Consider the following 13,397-nt stretch of genomic DNA (forward strand, 5'->3'; position numbering starts at 1 on the left):
TAGGTTGCTTGGAGGTGGGACCGAATAGACGGCCGGATACGACTTTGAAGAACTTCCTTCCTACGGTAAAGGAATGGGTAGACTGCCCCCATGTTCGTCGGAGTCTGTGCTTACGAAGAGAATTTGAACGGTGTCGTTCTGGTTCTCTCCGGTGACTGTATCATCTGAAGATGGACTTTCTGAAGGCAAGACCGGGTCAACTACCATCTTGACCTTTTGAATTTCATCTGGTGTGGATTCAGATGGTTTTTCTTCAATGATATATGCTTCAGCTGACCACAATGGCGTGTCAGCTAGATTTTCAACTAGTGACGGACTCGGCAAGAGTTTCTTATATCCAGGAGGAAGCCGTAACAGTGAAACCAGACGGTCGTCCAAAACTCTTTTAGCCTCGTCTACGAAGGGACAACGGTGGACTGCGTGATCGCCTTCACACAATTTGCAAGGAAATTTATATTTTCCTTTTTGTCCAGGGACTTCACTTTCACTAGTTGATGGTGTACTTTCAACATGATCATCAGAGGTTGACGACTCCGGATTGTGCAAACGAGGAGACCAGTCCCTTAAGATCCGAGGGATGCAAGGACAATCTCGATGAAAGTGGTCTCCTTTGCAAATGACACATGGCGATTTAGGCCTGGATGGTGCAGTGTGTGGATTTTCGCTAGATGACGCCTGGTCGCCCCTTTTCGCCTTTGGCTCTTTCTTCTTCTTCTCTTTCTTCTTCTTTTCCTTCTTCTTCTCAGTTACTTGATTTTTGGCTTTACCAGCTTCATCAAGTGAAGAGGAAGGAGGAGATGGAGAATTGCACGAAGTAGAAGGTTTAGGGGTGAATTTGGTATCATCTAGTTGCTGACTTGATTGTTCAAGAATCACGGTATTCTGAACGACAGAGGTTGAGAAGAGCCATACAGGCAAGCCTATTGTCAATCCTGGAAGCGACAATGTGGCCATATGGGGTGCACCAACATCTCCCCAAGAGGAGAAGGGGCTAGGATTTCCTCCAAGGGGAACCCCTTGGTTGGTGGACTCCATTCTTCTCAACCTAAGACCAACGTAGGAAAGGTGATATTTATTCCGATTAAAATAAATTTTAGACGCTTTGACACAACTTGTTTTTTCAATTTTTAAGAGTCGAGAAAAGCAAAAGATGACTCTAGTCGCCTTCGATTTTTAATGAGCTTGAAGTGACAATTGCTGAGATAGACCTTTTCCTTTAAGTAGTCTGAAAAGGAATGAAAGAGACTGCTCTGGAAATCTAGACAAAGTGATTACCAAACCAATCACAAAACTGCAAAATACTTTTTACGGTACGCCTCTCAATCTTCTCGAATACTATGTTCAGTGCATTGCGATCGATAGGGCGGCAGACAAGGCTTCCTATGGATAAAGGATAAAGCCTATTGTGGTCTCCCAATATATACTCGACGGTATGTGGGAGCACAAGTCCGTACTGGCACTTGTCGTCTCAAAGTGGAGGAATCACCCAACCAAAAATGAAAACAACAGTTACCAGGATTTACGACGCCGAAATACGTCTCTAGCTTAGACTTCTAGATGTTGTGCATTAGGTTCCAAAGCGTTTTTAAATTCATTAAATTTATTTTATAGTTGATCTTTCTTAAGAAATTTGCCTTTCAGGTTCACCGCGTGATGTAGATGTACAATTCCTAAAATGTAGTCTAAGATGACAAACAATCGTTTAATCTTCTTTTTGCAATGAAAATCTTAGCTACTAAGGAAAGAGAGACGATTTTCTTTCAACATAGAGCAGAGAGCACACACTATATGCACTGTCCTAAATCAAACCAACAAACAGTCTAAATGCAAATGCACATGCATGTATTTTTTTTCAGCCTTCTTAATGTGTGAATGATAAAAAGAAAGCTAAGCGCAAATCTGAATTATTTTTCAAAGCGACAATTACTAACAAGCTTCTTTTCAAAACAAAAATGAAGACAATGACGACAATTTGTTATTTGGAATTGAAAACTTGCTTTCGACACTTGAAAAACTACTAATTCAAATAAAATACAAGAGTAACAGTGTAATTGACTATCAAGAACAATCAGATTCTCTTCTATGACTGAAAACGACACTTTCAAATCAAGAAACGACAGTTCAAGTACGCTACTTCTTTGTAAAAGAGAACTGAAAATGGCTCAAAATACATAAAAACATTTACAGTTCTTTGCACAATGGAGGCGGAATAAGGGAAAGGAAGGGGGTTTCAACAGAGGTGTACTGACTACGGGCAGCAAAACTCCTGAATAGAGCTGAAAAGAGTGAACAAAGAAACCAAAATCTAATAGAAGAAGAGGTCTGATCAGTGCACCTGTAGCACAGGGAAATTGAAATGCAACGCACCTACTACACTTGGGAAGTGTGATGCATTCAGGTTCCAGAGAAGAGACAGTACGATGGACTAGGGACGAGACTTTAACTGGGTTATGGGTCACAGTTTGCAGCTCAGTTCAGGGATTTAGGCCGAGAAAGTGGTAATCAGTAAATGAATCACAGGCGTAGATCTAAGGAGGTTACTAGAGCCACCACAAGGGGAATTAGAGAGCTTGCAAATCAGTTATTTAATTCATAAACAAAACCCAGAGATAGACTGAAGCAGCATTGATCTACTTTGCACTTGCATAGCGAATGAAGTGCGAAGGCTAGCTGGCTTGACTTCAGGCTCCGTCTGTAAGTCTATAAAGTAAACAAATATAGATAAACAAACAATCTATTCGCTCCCCAGTGGAGTCTCCATTTTGTTATCGGGAAATCTAGTGTCTATGCAGAGCTGCTAGTCCCACTAAGGCTGGTAGCTACCTTAGAAACAAACAAAATAAAACTACTTTCATTTTCTTTTATGAGAAATAGATAAGAGGGGAATAAAGAAGACCAACCTCTGTCTTGCGCTTGGTTCCTTATTTGATTCCTCTCCCTTTTGATAGATCTTTGCCACTCGCTTCCTCGTATACCTAGCTTCAAAGAGCACTTGTAGAATAAAAGCAGCATAACACTATCCAAGAACATAGATCTACTATCATAAACAATATAGGACCAGATATATATTGACCACACAAATTCATAAATCATCAATTATACATGAATGTGGAGGAAAACTTGAATAGCTTTATTGATAATCAAGAAAGAGTAAAGAGGATTACAACCAATTGTTTTGACTCAACATCATCCTCTCAGCAAGAAAGCCCTTCTTCACCTCATGAAAAGCTTAGATCATCCAACACTATGATATTGCACCAAGAAACCAGCAACACTTCCTTACAAGATACAAAATTCCAGCCTCTGGATCTCTAGGATGAGGGATCCATATATAGATGTTTGCAAGGGAGGTGAGTCAGCTTCTGAGATTTGAATAGTGTCCTCTCTCTGATAGTTCTTGATTCCACTTGGAGATTGATGATCTCTTACTCATCCCTGGGTGAATGCAGAGAGGCAAGTGTCACAAGAGAAGTTTCTGGAAGATTCCATGATCCTCCACCTTGCGGATTGACCCTGCCATTTGTCCAGTCTCGCCCATCGCACCCCATAGAAGGGATTTTCAACATGCATTGCACCTACTATGTGTATTTAGGTGGGATGCAACACACTTTGACCATGGAGCAGGTGAAATGGTTCAGTTTTGATCAGTTCTAAGTAGTTTTTCATGGAGAACTTCTGGGAGATGCTGTAATCAGTTGACCTTGTTCTTTTAGGGGTTGGAACAACACTTTTAGGGACTTAGGAGCCCTCGGTTTATGGACATTAATGATTGGGGTTGCAGTGCCCAAAAATGTCTATAACACATGTAGGCTGGACACAATGTGATCCTTCACGCCCTCCAACGGAATCCTTCGACACTTTGATGTCTTCTTTTGCCAAGCCTCTACTTGAGTAGTATCAGTAGGATTTGGGACCTCAGCCTCTAAGAACTCCTTCAGCCCATTGTCATCTAACACCGCCTACATCCTGTCTTTCCATGCAATATAATTTGAGCTTCTCTCAAGGGCATACTCCAATCGCAATCTGTTGAAAGACATTTCAACTTTGACACCAAGAAAACACTGCTGCAAATTCGAATTCCACCAGCTCAAAACTCAACCGCCTCTGATCTAAAATTTGTGAGAACAAAGTATTTCTCATACAGAGATTGACTGTATGGGCTTTTACCGGATATCTCACCTTCCAAAGGAAGGATGAATCCAGAGGCTACCTAGCCCGATTATAGACTCTGCCTGAAGAAATAAAATGTAAACACTTTCTGAATAATAGATTTGATGATCAAAAGCTCTGATACCATGTAGAAATTTTGAATAATATGACACTTATTCACAGAGATTATCCCGATTAAAAACTATTGCGGAATACATGCATAATACATAACCTCCTCTACGTTGATCATCAATTTTGCAGAATTAAAAAACAATGAAACATCAATCGCATGCGCACATTAACACAGTATGTAACCCAGGGAAAGCATACAGCTGAAAACCCCACAATATCTGTATATTATAATGATTGAGAACATGTAAAACTACATAGTACAATACTCCTCACAAGTACTCAGTACTATCTCCAGGTTCAAATCTTCTCCACTGCGCAATCCTGCATGAGAATAATGATGAATGGTTGATCCAAACTCGTATTTCCCTTGGCTGAACCACGCAATCCTCATTGGCAATACTCAATCCATTGATTGTACAAATCTCATACACAACTATAGTCACCATTGACAGCTGTCTTGCCCTTTCACTCACCTCTAACACTTGTCTCCACTGAACTGTCCATGCACTGAGTTAATTGATGTATTCTTTACTTGCTTTATGAGTTAATAATTAGTGAATTAATTAATAATTAATTCACATCACTCATCACTAGTGTATTTGCAGTTAAACTAAATACAAATAGTTCAACCAAGTCAAACTGAACACAACTCCATCAACTCCTCAATCAACTCCACCAAACTCAATCACTTGAGTTCTAACTGAAGTCCATCATGCAATAGCTCAACTAACCCATAAGAAAAGCGTATTTCCTTCTGGTAGTTGCATGTGCCACATCCGTAGCTCGAACTGAAGTTCTCCAAGAGGATAAGATAATGTTTATAGTCCAAATATTATTAAGAGCTAATAATATTCGACTGTTCTATTTTTAGCCTCGTAGTCCAAAAATAGACTCTGCCCATATGTCTAAAAATAGAAGTCCATCTATTTTTACCAACATGACCAATCATCCACAAATAGCATCCTGCAACTCATAGACCATGATCCATATGTCTAAAAATAGACTTTGTGCCAAAAATAGCCTGTGGGCCCACTTAGTGAAGGTGACTCCTTTCCACTAAGCTCCATCATCTTGTTTCATTTTCAACCATTTTCCATAAAGTTAATGACATCATGCCATCACATCAGTCATGTCATCTTGAAATTCAGTCCCTCAAGGTCTCATTAGGTCTTTTAGGGTTTTTCAAGGTTTCATTAGGTCATCAAGGTTTCCAAGGTTCTAATAAAACTCCATTCCATTTCATAAGTCTGGCAAGTAAAGGTGTTACACTAAAAAATGTCACCATGACTATTTACAGTTAGGATGACTCTATCAACAGTCATACTACCCTCCTAGGCAAGTCTTATGCCTCTGCTCTCCATGTCAAACTCCGAAAAAGAGAGAAAGTTTTTATAAATGTATTTATCTATGGGGACGCAAGTTCTCTCAACCTTACCTGCGGGGACGCACCCAAGGTTCACAAAAGCTGCGTCTTTGGACGCTCTGTATGTAAAGGTGCAGGTGTGTCCCCCTGAAAAGGTTAAAATGCGCAAGTTTCATCTTTAAAAAGTCACTTGTGGTCATTTCTAGAGCATTCTAGAAGGTTGTTCGACGTGTATTGAGCGCCTCCAGATGGTTCATGCACTCCTACCAAAGAGGAACTTATCCCATCAATAGGGGAGCTATCCCAACCAAAGAGGGGATTATCCCATTGATGGTGGACCTGATTAACTTCCTCTTGAACACTATAAATACAGGCATTGGGCCAGAAGGAGAGAAGGTTGAAAGCTATACATTTCTAAGGGTAAATGCTGCAGGAATTTGGACTCCCATTTAGAAGCTTGTGAGGAGAGATTGTCATCTTTGCTTGTTCTATTTGGAAGTGGGTGAGCTTTGTCAAAGTAAAGGAGAACTCTTGTGGACCCTGGAAGGAGCTTGCACAACACCAAGGCTCAGGTTGTAATGGTTCCTTTTGATTACCTTTAATGCAAATTAGTCCATTCTTCTCAATAACTTGTTGTTTATGAGTTATTTCATGTACTCCTTGGTCTATATGTTGAATATGCTTTGTTTTATATTATAATCAGGTGCTATTTAATGGTTTGATTGTTGGTGATTGCAGGTTTTGGAGAAAAGGAGGAGCTCATCCAGATCAACAAAGCTTGGACTTCTACAACAGCGTTTGGACAAAGGTAAGAACAAAACACTTGATTTCTCATATCATAATGCATGTTTAGAGAAGGATAGCTCTAGTTTGTTTTGTTTGTCATTAGAATGTCTTAGACTTCTAGGAAGGTCGGTTGTGTCCGCACTATTGACTGATTCCGTGTGACAAATTGGTGACTCCGCTGGGGATTCCATTGATGAGAAAAGTTTTTCCTTTGTGTGAACTTTGCTTTCAGAAAATTGGTTTATTTTTCTGGTTTTGGCTCTGTGACTTTGTCTGTGGGTGGGTTAGCTTAGGATTAGATTCATTTTGGTTTTTCTTGAGTTTTTCAGTAGGATGCACCCTCTGAGTGCTGCACAGTGCGTCCCTGGACGCACTTTTGCTGTGTGCACAGAGCGGGCCCGCACCTGTGCTAACGGGTTGCCTGCGTCCCCTGCTAAAATTTGAGAAAATTCCATTTTTTGCTCTTAGATTTTGTTTTTTCTTAGTTTTTACTGCCCAGATTCATTAGTCCCTTGTCAAAGATCTTCACCTGAACTTGTTTCGATAGCATTGAGTGTTTTACTGGATTTCATCGAAGTGTAAGCCCTAGGGTTTGATTTTGAGTAGGTCTTGTAGTGACTTTGGCGGTAGAAGTTGTCAAGCCTTAGATCTCTCTGGTTTTGTCAGCATTCTAAGAAGTCAGACCTGTCATAAAGTCTACCTGTGAGAGCAACTTACCATTGAGTTGTCTCTTGGGCCAATTTCGAAGTGCTTGTTGTTTAAGTATTGAATTCCATTTTACAAAAAGAACAAAAAGATTTGAGTTTTGTTTTGACTAGTCTTTTGATTCTGCATTAGCTGGTCCTTGATTTGATTTTGGTCAAGTAAAACAACCTAGAATCATCTTTGTGAGCTTTTGCCTTGTTAGGTTTGCTTAGAGTAATTTCCCTTTTGATTTGCTTGTGAGTCAAGTTTTCATAGATTTTATAGCTTTTGGGATTATTTTTGTTAAGTTAGGTTTATATGCTTTATTAAAAAGAGAAATTACAAAAACATCTCCTTTGAAAAGTTTTGTTTCAAGTAGCTTTGAAAAGTTTTGAAAGAAAAAGAGTTTTTTCGTACACGTAAGGAGTGGTCATGTTTGTATGCTTGAAAAGATAAAGATAATTGTTTCTTTGATTGTCTTAATTAAGAAAGTCGTTTTCTCTAAAATTTGCATTCTCTCAACTCTCTTAGTTAAGAATTTCATTGAAAAAGGAAAGTAGCGTCAATCATCTTAGGTGCATCTTTGTAGTGGTTCGAGTCGAGTCTACACACCATTGGTTTCACTTCCACTACCTTTTGTCTTTAAAGAAAAACCATAAAATTAACGCTTAAAGTAAAATCGACGTAGTAACTTTTATTTACTAGGGCTCTGAAACACCAATTTAGATCAGGCTAGTGTCTTGGAGTAGGTGAGTAATTAACTCTCCAAGACAGCAAAACCAAACAAGTAGCTTATCTTGTGATAGAATAAATCCAATTGTCTCACTTGTACTCTGGGAAAGCTCCTCTTAAAGGAGAAGCACGAGCTCATGTCCGAACCAGTGAGGGGATCAATCCCCCCTTATTGGGAACGACGCCAGACACGCACGTATTACAAATGGTAAACCTCAGATTAACCATTGTCGAGGAGCCAGGGGTCACTTGTCAGTAAACCTTGGATTATTGTCAAGGAGCCGGCAAGGGGATTGGGCTTGCTACTCTGCCCTTGCGTGCTGTCGGAGTTTAGACTGTTCCCCCAGGTGCATTTGTTGCGGTTGGTAACCTTAGTGACCATTATCTTTAGGATTCTACCGAGGTGGCGGTGGAGGGAAGGCCCCACTGTACCTGGAGCAGACGTCGGCTAGACTCACTTGGATTTTCTGGGGGGTTCACTTCACTCGAGACGGTTAAAGTGGAGGAACTTGGTCCAGTCTATTCATTAAGCAGGTTGCCGGGGTAACTGTTCCACCCGCCACTTCTGTACTGAATCCAGCGAAGTTGGGCTTCATCACCAACTAGCACTTTCGGTCTGGAAGGCTATTGTTTGTGTTTGGTGTGACGCCCTAGATTCTTTAGGCGTGTGATTCAAATTTGTTTGGTTCTTTAGAGACTTTAGGTGGTTTGATTTGAAATTTTATTTTGTTTTCGTGTGTAGTAGTTAAAAGTTTTTAGCTGTGGCGGAATTACCGAGACAGTCCCGTAGACTTCGGGGCAAGTCACCTGAAATTGTTACCGGAACAGATTTGTTAAGAAAACTCCGTAGATCGCGGGGTGGATCTCCTGAAGACGTTCCGGGTCAGTACGAAGGGTTGAAGGTCCTTGTAACTCCTCCTAGTGGCAGTAGAGTAGGTTCATCTGAAGAAGGAGAATCTTCCTTGGTAGTCCATCCGGATTACCAAAGTTTAGAGACAGGTTATAATCCCGAAGCTGTTACAGTTTCTGAGCTTGTTGGTAGTTTTTCGTCTGCTAGTGATACAAGCGAAGAACCAGAAATATCTGAACCTGTTACTCCGACTTCTAGTGTTCCTGATTCACCGAGAATAGAAAGAATTATCATTGAAAATCTTCCTACTGGTTTGATTGCTATTGAAGAGCTTGCTCCAGAGGAAGAAATAGGTGTCTCTAACCTTGAAGATCAACTTACTATCGATCTAAAAGAGCGTGAATCTATCTTTTACAGTCCTCTTAGAAGTACTACTTGGTACCTTTCGTTAACCAATTATTTAGACAACTTTGGGCTAGGTTTTTCCACACCTCGTACTCCTTTTCCACCTGGAGGTATTCATACTCCTGTAAATATGTCTGGTCAGTCGTCCATGTTTACACAAAGTCCTGAATATTTCTTACATGGTGGTCCTTCTGTTCCCACTGGGTATCAATCTCTTTCTGGTACCTTTGCGGGGGCATCTCCTCAACCCGTTGATCAAGGGTTATTAGTTGGAAACAGTGGTAATATACCATTGGGTGTAGGAGACATTTACATGATGTCAGGTTCAGTTCCCGTTTCCCAACCTCAAGGTGGCCAATTACCGCCTGGGGGGCAGCCTCAGTTAATGCCTGGGGGGCAACCTCAAGGTACATCATTTGTGTCTGGGGGGAAACCTCAAGGTCAGTACATGCCTATGGCGCAATACATGCCTCAAGGTAAACCCCAGCCTCAATATGTACCCCAAGGTCAACCTCAATATCAATATCAACCTCAAGGATGGCAACCTCAAGGATGGCAACCCCAAGGGTATCAACCCCAAGGGTATCAACCTCAAGGGTACCAACCTCAAGGTCAAGGTCAACCCCAGTACCCGTATTTACCTCAAGGTTATCAACCTCAAGGTCAATACTCAGGTCAAGGTTATCAACCACCTCAAGGTCAATCATATGGTCAAGGTATGGGAACTGCACCTTACAGTTATCAATCCTATCCTCAATCAGGCTATGGATCTCAGTATCCTCAACCTGTTACGGGTCAATACCCTGGAATGTTAGTGTGGGATCCGTCACAGGGTCACCAGGTGTTGCAGCCAAGTATACAGTCGGTACCTCAAGCTGGACAACCCGTAGTTTCTGGTCCACCCCAGCAACCGCAACCTGTCCAGTCAAGTGTTCAAACTTCTGTAACTTCGGTAGTTACTCAGCCGCCAATTGCACCTAGTACTCCATCTCAAACGGCTGCTACAACTACCGCAACATCTACCATACTTACTTCTGGAGTATCGACGACTCCGGTTTCTACTGTCTCTGTAACCACTCCTTTGACATCTTTACCGTTGTCTGGATCTACGATTCAAACCACGGTCCAGATGCCTGTAGGCCAGCCTGGTATAAGTACGGTTGTCACTACTCAACCTCAATTTGTTCAACCTCCGTACCAGGGACAGTACCAACCTGGGCAAGCTGTCCAACAACCAGTTTACCAGTATCAACCGTATCCTGGGTACACTTATCAACAACCTCAGCAACCCCAGTACGGTCCGGTTAATCCTGGTTTTCCAGGAGGATATAATATCCCAAATGCGACTCATGTTCCTAGTTATCCTGGATATCCTCCTCCTGGGGCCGGTATTGTGACCCAGAGTTTTAGAGATCCTAACCGGCAGTTACCGTTTATCGCAACTTTGGATTTACCAGACTTGACGCGCCTAACGAACGATCCAATTCAATATCTTCCGTTCTGGCCGCCAATGCCAAATAAGTTGCCCAGCGATATACCCAAGTTCGAAGGTAAGTCTGGAGAGGATCCGTCCAATCACGTGATGACTTACCACCTCTGGTGTGCTTCAAATTCTATCTCGGATGATTCGATCCGCTTACGTCTTTTCCAGCGTACACTCATTGGTCTCGCAGCCAAGTGGTACATTGTGTTACCACGGGCATCTTTTTACAATTTTAGCTAGTTAGCTACCTCGTTCTTAACTCACTTTCAGTTGCCGGTCAGATACGATAACGGCACGGATTTATTAACTTCACTAAAACAATCAACGTCCACGTATATTTGTGATCACATTCATGAGTGGAGACGTCGAAGAAGGCTAGTGAAAGTTTTTATCCCGGACCAAATCTTAGCTGAATGGTTTGTTAAATCATTATTACCGAAGATTACTGAAGATGTAGCTAAGGCCGGATTAGTTACTGAGGAGCAAGTCATTGCTCAGGCACAATACCTTGACTTAGTTTACACTCAGTCAGGTACATTACACGAGAAGATTCTGGATCTTCCAAAGTCGAATCAAATCGCTGCTGCTCCTTCGGGATCTCATGCCGCTGATGGTATGATTGGTATCATGAATACAAAGAGCAAGAAGAAGTCTTCCAAGGCTTCAACTACTCCTATTATCACTTTGCCCGATTCCCCGACAGGAGAGTCTTCTCCTGAACTTACCGCCGATATTCACGTTGTAGAGTCATCTACGGCCAAATCAAAAAATGGTGGAAAGAAGAAAGGAAAGAAGAAGGCTAAAGCAGACAAGGCTCCGAAGGAGAAAACCGAAAAGTTGGAAACCAATGACGAAAAGCGCAAACCTCGATATCCTTGTCTTATTTGTGAAGAGGATCATTTTACGAGAGATTGCCCTCATCGGGCCGAGGTTGTGAAAATAGTCAAAGGTTCTCCCACTCCTGCTGTGTTAAAAAATCCATTTCTGGAGCAGGAGAATAAGATGATAGGTTCTTCCTCGAATGCCAGTGAAGAACCCATTTTGATGATATCTCATGTGAGGATTGCGACTCGATCGCAAGATTATGGTAGTAAGAATCCTGTTGATGGTAAGGAAGCAGAATCTTCTCACTCTAACCCATCAACCTCAGCTCCTGGTTCCGATCCACTACAGATCGAGAAACCTAACCCGGACTTAGTAATTAAACCGCCCACCAAGGGTGTACTTCGAAAGTCTACTTTCAATCCACATGCGAGAGCGGCCCAGAATTACAACATTGTTGAGGACTTAGCTGTTTCACCCTCAGCAATGTCGGCGTTAGAAGTGTTGCAATCATGCCCAGCACAACGAAAATTGCTTTTGTCAGCTATAGGAGCTGTTGATGTTCAGGACCCGAATCTAATAATCTTCGATCTAGAAAATAGTACACCGCGTCTCCCCCATCAAATGGCTTTCCAAATTCCAGTGATAGTCAAAAACAGGCCTATTCATAGGACTGTGATTGATGAGGGAGCTTCTACATGTATTATGTCGATTCAATGTTGGCGATCCCTTGGTTCTCCTTCGTTGAACCAATCCCCCACCATCCTTAAGGCCTTTGATGGCCGTGGGTTCCGTCCGTTTGGTATTCTACAGGAATTGCCTATAGGGGTAGAAGGTAAAACCGTTAGTCTGGATGTGGAAGTGGTTGATGCCCCTCTAGACTACAACCTTCTTTTGGGTCGAAGTTGGTCATATGCTATGACGGCGGTCGTTTCATCGGTCTTTAGAGTAATTAAATTTCCACATAACGGTAAGATCATGACTATTGATCAGCTAACATACTTTTCATCCGACCCAGCCTCTTCAGAGAGTATCCAGCATGTCGGTAAGATGACAATCCCTTATAGGGACGTTGGTGTAGGTTTAGTTAAGGATTCCAGTTTACTGGGAACTTTTCCTCTCCCTCCACTCAGTGTAGAACCTTCATTTGCAACAATTCATATGATTACATCATAAAACATTATTTATGATGATCCTTGGATTGTCCCATCTGACTCTGAGATAGACTCATTCGGTGATGCTATGCCCTTGAGTCCATATGAAATTGCTTATGAAGCTCTCATGTCTTTTACCGACTCTCATTCAACCGAGATCGACCAAATGAATGTGGTCAGTGAAGAATCACTTTTCACCTCAACCTTAGAACGGATAGCGTTTCACGAAGTCATGTCATCTGACGAACAACTTCGCGAAATCCTAAGTGTAGACGATCTACCATGGGAGGATCTCCATCACAGATCTTCGTTTTTATCTAAGGATGAAGCATTTGAAAATGATTTTTCATCTATCTTTACCGCTGAATATATCAAAGACGCTCAGGATCCAACGAAAGATTCTGATTCAGAGTTGAATTTAGGGAATATTTCTCGTACTATTCCCATTGATATTTCAGTGAAGCCCGGAATTGAGGAGAACATTCATATAGGTGCCGCATGTACAAACAATGAAATCCAAACTTACAAGGCCCTATTCCAAGAATTCCGCGATGTGTTTGCCTGGTCTTACGAGGAAATGCCGGGAATCGATCATGCCATTGTTGTTCATGAAATAAAAACCTAACCGGATGCTAAACCCGTCCGGCAACGGTTGCGTCAGATTCACCCTCGAAAAGCGGTTGCGATTAAAGCAGAAGTCGAAAAGCTGTTGAAAGCAGGTTTCATTTCTCCAATCCCGTTAACGGATTGGGTATCGAATATTTTTCCGGTCAATAAGAAACAAGGAACAATAAGAATCTGTATCGACTATAGGGATATCAATCGAGCTTGTCCAAA

This window comes from Pinus tabuliformis, chromosome 9 (assembly GCF_031772625.1).
Source record: "Pinus tabuliformis cultivar Carrire ecotype Pingquan chromosome 9, CPIR1, whole genome shotgun sequence".
Taxonomy (NCBI): Eukaryota; Viridiplantae; Streptophyta; class Pinopsida; order Pinales; family Pinaceae; genus Pinus; species Pinus tabuliformis.